Source organism: Galeopterus variegatus, unplaced genomic scaffold (genome assembly GCF_000696425.1).
Source record: "Galeopterus variegatus unplaced genomic scaffold, G_variegatus-3.0.2 Scaffold7091, whole genome shotgun sequence".
Lineage (NCBI taxonomy): Eukaryota > Metazoa > Chordata > Mammalia > Dermoptera > Cynocephalidae > Galeopterus > Galeopterus variegatus.
This window is the reverse complement of record NW_007733202.1, coordinates 23,897-36,726: the sequence shown is the minus strand read 5'-3', so window position 1 is coordinate 36,726 and position 12,830 is coordinate 23,897. Positions and strand designations below refer to the sequence as shown.

At 37.5% G+C, this 12,830-nt stretch overlaps 1 protein-coding gene across 1 annotated transcript in view; it reads right to left on the bottom strand.

The window, feature by feature from the left end:
- The window catches only part of ST8SIA6 (ST8 alpha-N-acetyl-neuraminide alpha-2,8-sialyltransferase 6), a 65,846-nt gene extending 53,404 nt beyond the window's left edge, over window positions 1–12,442 (bottom strand). The window contains exon 1 of the mRNA XM_008591629.1: window positions 12,354–12,442. The gene's annotated coding sequence lies outside the window, so the exon portion shown is untranslated. The remainder of the gene's footprint in view (window positions 1–12,353) is intronic.
- Between the last annotated feature and the right edge of the window lie 388 nt (window positions 12,443–12,830).

The following is a 12,830-nucleotide window of genomic DNA, read 5'->3' as shown; positions in this document are numbered from 1 at the left end:
TGCTCCCGCGCCTCGCTCAGCCAGTGAGCGGGAACCGGTCTGTATGTGGGATCCGAACCCTCGGACGGGAGGGCCGCCACGCTTCCCAAGCGGTGCACTATCCAGTGCGCCACCGGGCCGGCCCCTCCTATAACATCTCTTGATGGTAAAAGCCAACCACCTTTTTTTGTCCACTGAAATGGGTGAGGACAACCCGGTAATATTGTCAGTAGGATTCTGAATGATGTTCTACTCAGATCAAAAAATCTTTTGCAGCTAGTTTCTACCAAGTCCCTGAAGAGCTCACCTCTACATGAAAATAAATTCTGCAAATGAATACAGTGAACAAGGTTTTCAGTCAATACAGCCAATCACTTCCACTGGGTAATAAATACCTTTTTAAGGAATGGCTGATGAGTGTACAGAAGCTAAACAAAGAGAAGAGTGTGGCAAGTAGACAGAATTGAGCTATGCGATAGTAGTGACATTTCATCCACTAAAGGTAGATTTCAATTTACATTGTTTTCAACTATGTATGATGGTAACTTCTAATTAGAATGCTGTGAGTATTGTCAACTGGCATGGGAGACTGGGCTTTTAAACTTTTATTCTCGCCGTACCTTTTAATATCTCTCAGACAGGTTAAATAAATATTACAAAGAGCTTCAGAGATTAACTCCTGAATATGCCAATATACTTCTTCACGGTCCCAGTGAAATCTCCAAAGTGCTATACTACATTATTCAAAAAAGTCAGACATTGATCTTTTAAAAAAGGACACTTTATTTGTCCTAGAAATTATGGGGTATTGGTGTTAACTATCTACTTAAGACACGTACTAGTCTTAAATGCTGCAAGCAATGACCAACCTTAGCCGACCAAGAGGGAATGGTCTATCTGTTTACAAAGGGGTGGGGGGTGTGGTGTAGATTGGTGAAACACACCCGGGGTAGCACAGAGTACAGTAGGAGAGCTGTTCCCACCCCATGTCTACAGGGGACCCTGAAAGAACTGTAGTTGTAGGTGAAGATGAAGGCCACTGGACAGGAGCTGTGGTCTTTGGCAGAAGATGCAGTCATTTCTAGCCCCAGCCTACAGAGAGGGATCCAGGGGAATAAATACCCCAAACTCTCCCTCTCCCCACCTTCTACTCTCCTCCCATGGGCTAAACCTAACCAGAAGCCAAAAGGCAAGGGGGTCCAACAAATGTACTCCAAGGAAGTCAGCCTCCAGGAGCACATGGTTCTTAGGCTGTGATTGTTTGTTTCTTATTCTTTGAGATAAGAGTGATTGTTAAACCAACTTTTAATAGATTTGGCGTAACTTTTGTTTGCTGTAAATGAAAAAAAATTTAGAAACTTCTGTCATGGCCTCGATATTAGTTCATCTGCCCCTAACTCAAAATTTTATATTAGCAAATACAGCCGCTTCTTGGTTACAAGAGAAATTTCCCAAGATATTAAGAATATACTGTTGGTGTGAATAGCTGTTTGGTGTTAACTTCTTATTTTCTAACCCATTCTTTTACACCAATGAAAGGAAGAAGTGCAGAATTTGGAGCCCTTAAAAGCTGACCAGAAAAAAGCAATTTAAAAGGTCAGAGGTAAGCAGACAGACAATAGTGTGTATATCACTTTTAAAAGCAATAAAGGCACCATAGATTTAAAGCTGAACAGAAACAAGGCATATATCATGCTAGGTCAAGAAAAGCTTGTATATGACCAAAAAATCTTTCTTCCTGAAAGACAACTTGAAACTCAAGAATACTTGCTTTGTTAGCAGGCTGTCAAGTGATACGTTCATATTCGGGCTTTTTGAAGTTTGATCTGCCATAATTTATGCCTCCTTTTTTCAAGCAGCAATTCAGGTCATGTAGTTCTCTTCAGGATAATAAAGGATGAAGAAACTCAGGGCCAGTCTTCAATTCACTTTGCATTTCAAACTGCAAAACAGTGCCTTCTATCTGGCATCTTTATGCTGCCCATGAAGAATATATTTTTCAGAAATTTCTATTGTTCTCAGTAATTTTAAATGGTACTGCATGAAAGAGCTCATCAAACATACACTCTCACCAGGCAGAGGATGGTTCAAGCCACACCTCATCTATGCAAGAGAGATATTCCAAATCTTGATTATGAGCATTTGTACCTTATCCCAAAAAGCTATCTGAATACAAGTGAGCCTTCGATGCCTTCACAATTATGCATACATTTATAGGGCAGTGGCTTATACTCTGTTCCTGAGAAGACTTCTTAACCTCTCTTTTACAAGAGACACTATTTCAATGGCTCAAGTGTTCAACAGATGTCCAAGGTTGCTGTTGCTTAAAAAAAATGGTTTTTTCCACCTTTAAGACACCTTAGGGGCCTGTAATCAATAGAATTATCAGAATGGCAGAGCTATTTAATACATATGTGGCAGAGATGCCTGGCTGACAACCAGTGATTGGTGCTACCTTTCCATTTCCAGAGCACACAGCTCTGCCCACAAGCAGTTGCCCAGAGGGCACTATATTCCCCAACCCCAACCACACATCAACCCCACTCACATTCTATTGGCCAAAATCAGCCACATGACCCCCAACATCTAGATGTGCCAGTCTCAGCTGATGGAATGTGTATGAATGACTACATATTTGAGTCCCCCCCAGGCTGTGTGTAGTACAGGCTTTCTCTTTATTATCTTCCCTTTCACTAGCAAGCGTGGGATCATCTGCTGAAGATAACTGCCCAGTAAGATGAAAGGAGCCAAAATCCCATCTTTTGATGTAAGCGCTTATTGCAGTAAACTTCATTCTTAGTACTGTTTTTGCAGTATCCCACATGTTTTGGCATTGTGTGTCTGTATTTTCATTCATTTCAGGGGAGAGTTACCCACAAGAGTAGCCTCATCAAGAGGAAGAATTGAACACTGTAGGAATACTGAACATCAAGAGTACAATTTTGAGATAAGACATTGAGTTTGGGGAGCTTTTGTTAGAGCAGTTCATCTACTCTAACCAAATGCTTGAAACTGAGCAAATATAAATGTACATTTTCTTGGGATCTAGGATTCTTGGGATAACAAAAGAAGAACAAAAGGAAGAGAAAACTTAGCAACAGAGAAGAAAAACCCAAGAGAAAAGAGTTCATTTCCTGGGTCAGCACCTCTTAAGTATCTGCTCTTAGAAAAATCAATTCTCTTGTCTAAGGCAATGTGTACTACAATGGACAGCTCAGATATTCATATAGCCATTTTTTTAAAAACATAAGCATTACCTGTTTAATATCTTCTTGGACCCATATGTCATTCAGAAATATGTTGTTTAATTTCCATGTAATTTGTATAGTTTACAGAATTCTGCTTGTTATTGATTTCTAGTTGTAATCCATTGTGGTTTGGAGAGATATTTGAAATGTTTTCAATTTCTTTTTTGTCTTTTTTCGTGACCGGCAACGGATCGCAACCCTCAGTGTCGCGCCCGTACTGGACCGGGACCGGCTACGGGATCACAACCCTCGGCGTTGCTCCCGCACCTTGCTCAGCCAGTGAGCGGCCAGTCTGTATGTGGGATCCGAACCCTCGGCGGGAGCGCCGCCACACTTCCCAAGCGGCGCACTATAGCAGTGCACCACCGGGCCGGCCCAAAATGTTTTCAATTTTTAAAAATTTGTGGAGACTTAATTTGTGGCCTAACATGTGGTCTATCCTAAAAAATGTTCCATGTGCTGATGAGAAGAATGCATATTCTGCAGTTGTTGGATGAAATTTTCTGTAAATATCTGCCAGGTCCAATTTGGTCTAAAGCATACTTTAAATCCTGTGTTTCCCTGTTGATTTGTTGCCTAGACAATCTGTCCAATATTGACAGAGTGGTGTCCAGGTCCCCAACTATTATTGTATTAGGGTTTACCTCTTCTATAGGTCTAATGGTGTTTGCTTTATATATCTTAAAATGATTGAAAATACAGACACACCATGCCAAAACCTGTGGGATACTGCAAAAATACTACTAAGAAGGAAGTTTATTGCAATAAGCACTTACATAAAAAGAACAGAAAGATTTCAAATAAAAAACTTAAGAGTACACCTCAAAGAACTAGAAAAACAACAACAATCCAACCCCCAAATTAGTAGATGGAAAGAAATAATTAAGACCACAGCAGAACTAAGTGAAATAGAGACCTCAAAACAATGCAAATGATCAATGAAGCAAAAAGTCGGTTTTTGAGAAGATAAACAAAACAGACAAACCATTAGTTTGGCTAACTAAAAAAAGAAATGACCCAAATAATAAAAATCAAAAATGAAAAAAGAGACATTACAAATGATACCATAGAAATATGAATAATCATTAGAAACTATTCCAAACAACTATACACCAACAAATTAGAAAATGTGGAGGAAATGGATAAATTTCTGAACACACACAAACTACCAAGACTGAACCAAGAATAAACAGAAAACCCTAACAGACCAAGCAATGAGGATGAAGCAGTAATCAGCAGTCTCCAAACAAAGAAACAGCCAGGACCGAATGGCTTTACTGCTGAATTCTACCAAACCTTTAAAGGAGAATTAATACCAAATTTCTTCAAACTATTCCAAAAAATTGAAACAGAGGCCATTTTCCCAAACTCATTTATTGAAGCCATCATCACCCCCAATAACAAAACCAAAGATACAACAAAAAAAGAAAACTACAGGCCAATATCTCTGATGAACATAGATGTAAAATTCCTCAACAAAATATTAGCAAACAGAGTACAGCAACACATCAAAAAAACTATACATCATGATCAAGTGGGATTCATGCCAGGCACGCAAGGATAGTTCAACATATGCAAGTCAATAAATGTGATACACCACATCAACAAAATCAAGGACAAAAACCATATCATTATTTCAATCACACAGGAGAAGCATTTGACAAAATTCAACATCCCTTCATGATAAAGACTCTCAGAAAATTAGTATAGAAGGAAAGTATTTGAACACAATAAGAGTTCTATATGACAAACCACTGCCAATATCATCCTGAATAGAAAAAACAGGAACAAGACAAGGATGCCCACCCTCACAACTCCTAAACATGGCATGGAAATACTATCCAGAGCAATCAGATAAGAGAAAGAAATAAAGGGCATCCCGATTGGAAAAGATGAACTCAAACTTTCCTTGTTTGCAAATGACATGATCCCTATATACAGAAAAACCTAAAGATTCTACCAAAAAACACATAAAGCTGATAAACAATTTCAGTGAAGTTGCAGGATACAAAATCAACACAAAAAAATTAGTAGCATTTTTATACTCCCATAATGAACTAGCAGAAAAAGAAATGAATAAAGCAAGCCCATCTATAATAGTCACCCCAAAATTAAAATACCTAGGAATAAATTTAACCAAGAAGGTGAAATATGTCTACCACGAGAACTGCAAATCACTGCTGAAAGAAATTAAAGAAGATACAAAAAGATGGAAAAATATTCCATGCTCTTGGATTGGAAGAATTAACACTGCGAAACGTTCATATGACCCATAGCAATCTGCAGATTCAATAAAATCTCCACCAAAATACCAATAGCACACTTCACAGAAATAGACAAAACAATCCTAACATTCACATGGAACAACAAAAGACCTTGAATAGTCAAAGCAATCCTGAGTAAAAAAAATAAATAAAGGCAAAGGCATTATACTACCTGACTTCAAATTATACTATAACATATGTTACCATATGTTTTTATGTGTCTGGCATAAAAACAGACACTCAGACCAATGGAACAGAATAGAGAACCCAGAAATCAACCCACATACTTACAGCCAACTCCTCTTTGATGAAGGCAAGAAGAACAAACACTGTGGAAAAGACCACCTCTTCAGTAAATGATGCTGGGAAAACTGTATATCCATATGTAGAAGAATGAAACCAGACCCATATCTCTCACCATATACCAAAATCAATTCAAAATGTAGTACAGCCTTAAATATAAGATTGGAAATTATAAAACTCCGAAAAGAAAACATAGGGGGAACACTTCACAATACAGGACTTGGCAAAGACCTTATGAGTAAGACCCCAAAATCACAGGCAACAAAAGAAAAAATAAACAAATAGGATTATATCAAGCTAAAAAGCTTCTGCACAGCAAAAGAAACAATTAACAGAGTCAAAAGACAATCTACAGAATGAGAGAAAATATTTGCAAACTATGCATCTGACAAGGGATTAATATCCAGTATATAAAGGAACTCAAAAAACTTAACAGTAAAATCACAAGTAACCCAATTAAAAGCTGGGCAAAGGAGCTAAATAGGCATTTCTCAAAGGGAGATAGACAAATGGCCAACAGATACATGAAAAAATGTTCAACATCACTAAACATCAGGGAAATGCAAATCAAAATCACATTGAGATAACATCTCACCCCAGTTAGACCATTATCAAAAAGACGAAGAATATAAATGCTAGTGAGGATGCAGAGAAAGGGAAACACTCCTACACTGTTGGTGGGACTATAAATTGGTGCAGCCACCATGGAAAACTGTACAGCGTTTCCTCAAACAACTACAGATTGAACTACCATATGATCCAGCAGTCCCACTGCTGGCTATATACCGAAAGGAATGGAAATCATTATGTCAAAGGGATACCTGAACTCCCGTGTTTATCACAGCTCTATAGCCAAGAATTGGAACCAACCTAAATGGAATACTACTCTGCCATAAAAAAGGAATGAAATTCTGCCATTTATTGCAACATGCATGAACTTAGAGAAAATTATGTTAAGTTAAATAAGCCAGGCACAGAAAGAGATATCCTGTATGTCTCACTCAAAAGTGGGAGCTAAAAATCAAACAAATGAATAAAAGAAAAAAGATACAACAATCACAATAATTTGTTGAACTTTCAAAAGGAGAGAATAGAACTGATGCCTCTAGAGGTGGTGGGAGGTTTGTCAAGAAATTGGTAAAGAGCCACTAAAAATGACAACATTGTATAGTGCTGAATATACTAATTATCCTGATTTGAGCATCACCTATTGCACACAGATACTGATATTCAATGCTGTATCCCACAGATGTGTACAATCAATTATGTCTCAATAAATAAATGAAATGAAATGAAAAATATAGGCAGAAAGTATTATAAATAATAAGTTTGCCATACCAAAAAATGAGAAAACTAGCAGTGAGAAGACAGCTATATAGCATTTTTAAATACAGTATAATATTTTATCTTGGAGATTACCTAGTGAAAAGGAAATATAGGCAGAAAGTATTATAAATAATAAGTTTGCCATACCAAAAAATGAGAAAACTAGCAGTGAGAAGACGGCTATATAGCATTTTTAAATACAGTATAATATTTTATCTTGGAGATTACCTAGTGAAAAGGATTGGGCTAGAGAAATCCAGAGAAACATTCAGGGGAAAAGGATGAGGTAGAAAGAAACTGAGCAAAGTAAGAGAAAAAGTCAAAGAAGTTAAAATTGGTTTCAAAAAGGAGTTGGAGTTTATGGATTGATGGATAACTTCTTAATACCTAGAAATTGGAGATGTATCAAAAATGCTTTGAAGATCCAAACCATACATTTTTTTATTCATTTGTGTATTCAACAAATACTTAGTGAGGATCTACTGCATTCCAAGCCCCTGTGACAGGCATGAGGGGATAGAAGTGTGAACAAGACACTGTCCCACTCTCTTTGGAGCTCAGTGTCTTAAAGAGAGAATAAAGAATTATTATGCATAACATCCTATCCCACTGGTTCCCCTAATGGAAACTGCTTAATTTTTTTTTCCTGGTCAGTAATTTTCCTTTATTCAAAAAATGTAGTCAAGGCTAGAGGAGAAAAGGAGTGCTATTTTCCTTCCACTATAACTCTGTCTTCCTACATTCTATTTTAGCCACCTGAAAGAGATAAATTGGCTGAATAAAGAAAATTCTAAGTCTTTAACAGACCATGACAAAAATAGCTCTAAATAATTATTTCTAAGAAAATGAAATTACTTTTTTATCACCTTACACTGAATGGCTTTCCCTACTGTCCCCTGTAAGTCTGTAATAGCACTAGTTGCAGAACACACATTCCTGACAATAGACAATATAGCCAAAAAAATTAGTCTCCTGCGTGCAAAATAATGCATTTATAACAATGGGCAATTCGTGCCTGCTCTCTCTAGACCTTTGCCGAACTGAATACCAGTGCACGCTAATTATATGAGCTAGCTGAAAATTGTGCGTGTGATGGAAAGGCATCCCCCTAAAGAGTAGCTGAAAAAAGGTCTTAGCACCATATTCAAAACAACAGGAAAAAAGTGAGAGAGCAACATGATAGTATATGCACAGCCTTCTCATTAGCATACTGCAGTCACCACTTTTTGTCGATGCACATAAAAAAAGCTGTCAAATTCTCTGCCTTGAAAAAGACACGCTCCATCATTAGAGAATTTTCTCCTTTGCTGACTCAAGTGCTGTGCTACAATGTATAGATATCGATCATCCTTACACTGAGGACTTCTGGCACCTTGGACAGTGAAAACAGTTATTGTCAGAGGGAGCATTGAAGAGAGTCAAATGTGAGTTCCACACACTGATTTACATATCAGGCAAGGACTATTTTCTCCAGTTATATTTTCCATATGTCATTGTGCCATATGTCTGACATGTGAACAGTACTGCAAGAGGTTTGAAATTTGAGTCCCTCAGGAAAAGTTTCAGAAAGAACATCATAACGCCCAACAAACAACAAACAAAACAACAGATCCAACATGATCAAAACAGGTATGTAGTGCCATCTATAATGCATGAGCTACTTTAAGTCCACCCTAAAATTCGATGAATTAATCATGTGAGGGGAGAAGCATTTGCAAAAGTGTTCATTGTGGTCAATCTATAGTAAGCTAGGATCTTGGCAGGAATGATTACCTTTACAAATTGTGTAAATTAAGAAGGGCTTAAAGAAAGGCTTTTCCTAAAGGGCTGGGCAAGATATAGGGAAATCCAAGTGTAAAACCAGGAAACTATTAGCAGCTTATCCCTAAGTTGAAGGGTCCACTGGAGGAAATGGAGAGAGAGGGAGAAAGAGCAAGAGAGAAAAAGTGTCAGAGAGAGCAAGAGCAAGAGAAAATGAGGGAGACAGACAGAGAGAGAGACCTAATAAATTCATAGCCTTTGCCATGAAGCACCTTCCTTCAGTCAAGGACATAGGTAACCTGCAACAACACTACAAGGAGACGGCTTCTTTTCCTTCCTCCCTCTTTCTGATCTCTTTTTTCTGCTCCCCCTTTGTCAAATCCAAAGAAAAAGCAGACAGCAAAAGAGCCCAGAGCCTGACAGGCAAGTTTGCAACACCCAGGGTCCTATGCAGGAGCTGAGGGCAGCATCTCCCTCTGCCCAGAATCAGGCAGAAAGCATGCTGAAAACACCACTTTTATGTGGGTGGCTCACAACAGCCACTGCCACAGCCACAGCTGCCACAGTAGTGGCTCGATACCACAACAGTAGCCATAGCTGCCATGCAGGCAGCCTTTCAGACATTCAACTACACTGAAACAAAGAGAGTCACAGTGGAGACCAGAAAAAGAAGATGTCTCTCTCCTCAAAGTCCACTCAAGAGTGGTAGAAGAAGTAACTGCTCTACCAGACGACCAGACATCAATGCAGAGATACCAGAAACACAAAAACCCAAGAAAATATGACACCACCAAAAGAATACAGTAATTCTCAAATACCAGACCCTATAGAGCAGGAAACCCTTGAAATGACTGAAAAAGAATTCTGAGCAACAATCTTAAGGAAACTAACTTAAATCAAAGAAGATTCACTTAGACAACATAATGAAATGAGAAAAAAAATCCATGATATGAAGGAGGAAATTTACAGAGATCAATACCTTAAAAAATAATGTAGCAGAACTCATGGATATAAATGATTCACTCAACAAAATAAAAAACACAACCAATAGCTTGAGCAGCAGGCTAGAAAAAACAGAAGAAAGAATTTCTGATCTTGAAGATAGTCTTCTTGAAATAACCCAGGTGGACCAAAAAGAAAAAAAAAAAAGAAAAAGAAAATTTTAAAAATAAAGAAAATATAAGAGAGCTAGCAGACAATCTTTAAGCACATAAACATTCAAATTATGTGTGTTCCAGAAGGGATGGAGAAAGGAAAAGGCACGGAAAACCTATTCAACAAAATAATGTTGGAAAACTTCCCATGTATAGGAGAGACATGGACTTTCAGATCCAGGAGGCTCAGAGCACCAAACAGATTGAGCCCAAAAAGATCCTCTCCAAGATGCTTTATAGTCAAACTGGTAAAGCTTAAAGACAAAGAGAGAATCTTAAAAGAAGCAAGAGAAAAGTGTCAAGTCACCTATAAAGGAGCCCCTATCAGATTAACAGCAGACTTCTCAACAGAAACTCTACAGGCCAGAAGAAAATGGGATGAAATATTCAAAATACTAGGAAAAAAAAAAAACAACCCTGCCAGCCAAGAATACTATACCCAGCAAGGCTATCCTTCAGAAATAAGGGGTAAATAGTATATCTTCCAGACAAACAAAAACAGGGAGTTCACCACCACATAAACAGCCCTATAAGAAATCCTCAAGGAAGTCCTGCATCAGGAATCTGAAAAACAATAATCACTACCATGAATACACAAGAAAGAATAGAACCCACTGGTAGAACAAAAATGCAAACAAGCAAGAGAAAGAAACTAAATCTTACCACCACAAAAAACCATAATGACAATGTAATAATGCCTCTGCTTTATTTCTGATTTTGGTAATTTCAGTCTTCTCTCTTTTTTTCTTGGTCAGTCTAGATAAAGGTTTGCAAATTTTGTTGACCTTTTTAAAGAATCAACTTTTGGTTTTGTTGTTTTTCTCTATTGTTTTTAATTCCCTAGTTCATATATTTCTGTTGTAATTTTTGTTATTTCCTACATATATTTGCTTCAGGTTTAGTTTGCTCTTCTTTTTCTATTTTCTCAAGGTAGAAGTTTACATTATTGATTTGAGATTTTGCTTATTTCTAATATAAGTGTATACAAGAATAATTTTCCTCTAAGCACTGCATGAGCCCTGCATCCTATAAATTTTGATATGTTGCACTTTGATCTTTATCTCAAAGTCCTCTCTAATTTCCCTGTGATTTTCTTTTTACCCATCATTTATTTAAAACAGTGTTATTTAATTTCCTCACAGTTGTGAATTTTCTAAATTTCTTTCTGTTATTGTAGTCAGAGAATGCATCTTCTATTATTTTCTATGATCTTAGTCTTTTAAAATGTATTAAGACTTGTTTGTGGCCAAAAATAAAAATTAAATTAAATTAAATTAAAATTTTTTAAAAAAAGAGCCCATAGCCTATTGATGAAGTCCATCTAGGCCAATCTCACTGGGCAAAGACAAAAACTAAGCCATAGTGAAGGGCTGTGAAAGATGAGAAGTGGATCTGTGTGGCAAATGAAAGATACATGGCACAGTGGATTCCTCCAGCAAGCATAGGGCACATCAGTTATAATTTAAGAAAAAGAAACCAAATATTGAAATAGGGCTATCTTTCTTCAATAAGCTGAAGTAACACACAGGATTGGGTTGTCAATTAACTCAAACCAGAGGTTGTATTAGTCCATTTTTGTGTTGCTATATCAGAATACCTGAGACTGGGTGATTTATAAAGAAAAACGATCATACTTTGCCAGGCAAGCACACAGCAAAATAAAATGCGGATTGCTTTCTCTTAGGGAGATTACAGGCATAACCCCCTGCCCCCCACACATCCTCTGTCCAGCACTGTTAGACTCTGCTCCTCCCAGATGCAATTAAAACATTGCTCCTTGCTTCCACACATCAGGCCACCAGTGCCTCTTGCATGTATGAAGCATGGAGCTTTTAGACTTCCTTTTCCCCAGGTTGAAGAAGATGATGCATTGGCCTCTCTAAAATACAGGACTGTAATCAGGGGTAGAGAAGCTGGGGGGAGGACCACAGCTGGGGCTGGGGGTAAATCAGTTAACCTTCTGGATTTGTAAGCAAAATTTTGTACATGGGTGCATTTCTCTAGGACAAGGTCCACAATGTACTGGACTCTCAAAAGAATTGAAGGCCTATAAAAGTCTAGCCAGGAAAACTCCATGGTGTTTTTAATGAATGTGGATCCCGGGACAGATAAGCTGAGTCCCTTTTGCAGGGTCCAACCCTGGTCTGCACCATTTGACGCTTGGCATCTTCCTCACCAACAGAAGCTATTCAGAGCCCAACATCGAGCCTCAGAGAGAACATAGTCCATTTTCCAAATGATTTCAAAGACACTATGAAACATTTTGAATACAAAACACTTATTTTAAAATGAAATTAAAAATGAAGAGTAGAACTTACCCTTTTGTTTTGTTAGATAAAAACTCAAAGCCATACTGCAGATTTTTGCATTTCTCTGCCAGTTGGAGTGACTTCTCATTCAGATATGTGCTGTTTCATGAAAGAGATTAAAGATAAAGATTGATTTAAAATGAGAGCTTACAACATATTGTTAACAAAAATCAGATTTAATTGATAAAGTATGTCCAAATGAAGTCTGCTTTTCATTTCTTTATTGGATTTCTCCCTGGAAAAGGAAATTGATATTTTCACTTGTGATGGGTCTAATTTTTTTTTTAAGTTTATACTATAAAATCAAACAAAAGAACTCTATATTGAAAACTTCACATTTTCAGGTTTTCATATTTTGATGATAGTACTTAGAATGAACAAGTAATTAAATTGTTTTAACCATTGTGTAGGTAAATAGCCTTTATTTTTAAAAGATGCTGTCTCAAGTAGGAAGCACGCGGACACAGGAGATCAATAGTTTTCTCC